This window comes from Gallinula chloropus (assembly GCF_964237585.1).
Source record: "Gallinula chloropus genome assembly, chromosome: 4".
NCBI classification, from domain to species: domain Eukaryota; kingdom Metazoa; phylum Chordata; class Aves; order Gruiformes; family Rallidae; genus Gallinula; species Gallinula chloropus.
This window is the reverse complement of record NC_140088.1, coordinates 59,270,288-59,274,578: the sequence shown is the minus strand read 5'-3', so window position 1 is coordinate 59,274,578 and position 4,291 is coordinate 59,270,288.

The following is a 4,291-nucleotide window of genomic DNA, read 5'->3' as shown; positions in this document are numbered from 1 at the left end:
CCTTCTCAATATTCTAAACCCTTCTGGCCGAGAACCTGCAGATTATCAGAGGGAGAGAAAAAAAGGGATTTTACCTTTTAAACGAACACACAGCAGTTAAAAACACACAGCCCAAACCACAAGAATGGTGTGGCCAAAAAAACTAATAAACAGCAACAAGAAAACACAAAGCCTCCAGAACTGGACTCAGTACATCTGATGAAGGCTTTTAAGAAGCAGGGTCTGCTGCTGTGCCCTGTATATCCCTCTCCCCACAACAGCCCAGAGTCAGTGAGGTAATCAGTCTGAAAAATAATGGGAGAGCATAAACAAAACCGAAAGAGGTTGGGAAGAGTGGGGGTAGAAGTAGATGGTGGGACAATTCCCCATCAGCTCAGTTCCCTCATTTAAACTGCTGTGTTGCCTCAGTGAATTTTGTTCCATGCAACAAGGACAGTAACTGCATTTGCCAGCTTCAAACAATACTCCTGCTCAGTGCCCAAGCATGGTCTCAGGTAGTACCACGAGAAGCTCAGTTAAAAAAAAAAGCAAAGCCTAAACACAAAAAGACATGGCTGTGTTCCCATGCATACTCCACAGAAGGTCAAGGGTGCTATATTAAAAATGCAGTTCACATTAAATTTAGCTAAATCAGTTCCTCAGATTTCCTCTTTCACCATTAAGTGTGCAGGGTGCTCCTTTCTCCTTATCAGCTGTGGCAACCTTAACCAGCAAAACATCCTAATGAACCCGTGCTAGATGGCTAGTGCTTTTTAAATTTCTTTAAGTAAGCAACACGCCCCAACAGCCTTGTGCCACCCAGCATTGTGCTCTCTCCAGCGATGCAGCTAAAAAACAACAAAACCAAAAACTGCCTAAAACTTCCTTGTACATATTACGATCCGAAACAAACACTGCTGCTCCCCCTTACTTTGAGGAACAAACCAAAACAGAAAAAAAGAAACTAGAAAGATTCTTGCCCTCACTCACCTGAGAAAGAAAACTCCATCTCCCCACCCCACCGAAAAGCCCTTGCAGCTCCTAAGCAGACTGTGAGGGAAAGACACCATAAATGCTACTTCACCAATTACATCCCGCCCCTTCCCACTGCAATGCCTGCCTGATGTACTCAAGGACACATGAAGGACTAGGAAGGGGGGAGGAAGTCCTGATAAAAGGATTTTAGATGGTGCAGTGGTCCTTGAGTTGAGAAATATGGAATGGGGATGAAGCAATGGGTGCAGAAGGGCAGGAACTCTGTACATGAAGAAGCTCCTGCTATGAGCAGCAACTGTCATACTTGCCCAGGGTTGAGGAGGCAGCAAAAGGCTCTGCCAGGGTAATCTGGAGAGACCTGCACAGGCAGGGAGGGGAAACTGAGACAAAGAAAATCAGCAGTTTAACACTCAAACAGAGCATGAAGACAGACAGGAAACATATCCTGGACTGGATACCAACAGGTTGCAGAGGAGGGGGGAAAGGGAAAAGGATATGAATGTTTTTGTTGTCATCAGAAAGGCAAAAAAACCCCACCCCAAGCAATCAACAACCCGTGCACACACAGAATAGGTGGTGTCGGTACACCCTCCCAGACAGAATTTTACAGTTATACTAAGAAAAGACTGCAGATCTTCAAATTGTAAATGCTCTGCCACATCTATCTTCTCCCCCATCGTGTGCTGTAATGGTTTCACAGAGCACCACTATACGTGAATTAATTTAAGCTGAAAACCATCCAGTTGATTCAAATTAATTTCTCACTAAAACAAATATCTAATTGCAAAGGTTCAGTTTTATTAGGCTGAATGCATAAGCTATATTTATGTAAATAATGATTATGATCTAAGACACAGACCATGTCTACCTGCACTTTGTACTGGTACTTCCCTTTCCTTTCACACCAAGAATTGCATTTGAAGCAGTAACATCAGCACAGTGGAAGATTTGCACACGCCTGGGGCAAGTTTAAGAATTTGTTTTGTTACCTGGACATATGCTATGCTGTTAAATGAACTGAAATTCCATTCCTGTCACTGACTGTACCCCAGGTATACTTGATCCTTACACACACTGTGAAGTGCAATTAAAACACTGTCCTAATTTAAAGAACCCTATTACCAGAGCCCAAGTACATGTGTTTCAAATGTGTTTATAACCAACAAGTTATTCTGAACTCATATATATAATATTGGTTGAGTCACAGTCTAAGTATCTTTTCTGTATCTTTCAAACACAAGATACAAGTTTCACACACAAAAATTACAAGTTCCAGACATGCATGGCCAAGTAATCAAATCCACCTTCCTACTTCACACCCATTTGCATTCGCAAAAAATACTTAAAAGACTTGAGTTAAAGTTCTAATAAAAAAGAAACTACAAAGTCTAAATCTCAGTCCAGACTTCTTTCAAGACTGATAATGTAGACACGTGTTTCCCATTTCTACCAAGCTGCTCTAAGAATAAGTGGCCAACCTACTTGCTCTGACAAAGGAAAAGGTCCTGTCCATTAAGACTATATGTTTATACCAGCACCTGAAAACACAAGCCTAACATCAGCTAGTACAAAAGCTCTGCTAAGACTTAAGATGACATTCAGACACAGCCCCAAGTAGTCAAGCCATAGGAACCCATCAATTTGTGGATCAAATCCTGCAACACACACATCCCACTCCCACAACCATACACTCCAAAATGTGCTTCACCATTATCTTAACAGTTGGCATCTCTGTAGCAAGGACTGCTGCAAGAAATAGGCTGTGGGAAAGAGCAGCAGCACTAGATACAGTACTTGTAGATACACTGGGAAGCAACGCAGCTCAGCAGGACCGAGCTGGTACCAGACTCCAACCCAGGGACTCCTGCCCAAAGAAACACTCCAAGCTTGGAACAAGCCACAAGAGAGAGGAGCCCCACAGGCTGCTGTGTGCTACTAACATTAAGCTCAAATACCAGTATTAACCTTGGAAGACAAAAGAGAAAAAGAAAAAAAAAAAAGAGGCAGCGTAGGTGGAGTTTTTCGTTTCCAAGAAGGAGAGCACGCACGCGTCCCCAGCGCTGAGTCCCTGCCAGGACATTCTGTTTCCCTTTCTGCCACTCTTGCTTTTTGCAGTGCATCATTTCCTGTATTACTTTTGCACAAAGTGGTCTTATCAGCTGGAAGTGCAAAATAAAGATTAAACCGCAAGTCAGCAGATGACACAGTCCATGTCTTTCTTCCCCAAATACGCGTGCCCTTCTGGGAAAGGAGGAGTTAGTATTTCCAGTGTGACCATCAGCCCTTGAAGGGTGTGTTTATTCATGAGGTACGAGGTCCAGGTGAAACAGAAACCTACACCAAACGACAGGACACACTCCAAAAGGCAGCCTAGAATCAGTTTAAAGGCAATTGATTTGTTATCCACTTATCAGCCACTCTTTACACACCAAAACCCATGCACTTTTTTTTCTTATGATGTTCTATCTGCTGATGGGTAAGCTGGAACAAACAGACTTCTTTTAGAGCCCAAGGCTGCTTTGTCTTCCTTCACTAGTGCTGTCTTTTGTGTAATCTTTGGGCTAACATACAAACCTGCATGCAGCTTGTGAGAAAAAAGTAAAGCAAGCATTATATACATTGCTGTTTAGGCAGTCCTCTATTTAAACAAACCTATTTAGGCAAAATGCCTAAGAGTGAAGCTCTATTTTTCTACCCCTGTCAGCAACACTAAGCAGACAGTAAAATATTCAGTGAGACTGCTTTCAAATTCCCACAGGAGATCCCATAGGAAACTGTCCCACTTTGCATAAATGACTGTTTTTGGTGGGTGGTGAGAAGGTTAGGACAATTACGTGATCCTCTCCTGGGAAAGGAAGTGAAACAACTCCTAGCCCAAGTTTCAGGCAAACAAGAAGCAGTTCTAACTCTTCTACTAATTTCATTATTTGTATTACAGGCTCGGTGATGAAGGCAAAAAGGATCCTATTATATATTTTTAATATATGCTTGGCACAGTTGGACATAAAAAGGGGCAGGAACCACAGTGAAGAGAATCTACATAATTGTTAATGGAGATAACTGTCTAGTCTTTGACTACATTTTCAAAATCCAATTTATCTTATTCAGTGTACCTCTTCCCAGTGTCCATTACTTATTGACAATATAAAGAAATAACAAGCAGAGAGATTTTAATTTGCTTCTTAAAAAATATTTAGTAATTTATCTACTTTGAAAGACACATCACTTCAGCACCTCATGTACTCAGCACAGTATTTCAACCTTTTTTTTTTTTTAAAAAAAAAGAAAAAAAGATCAGATTTTGGCATAGAAAACA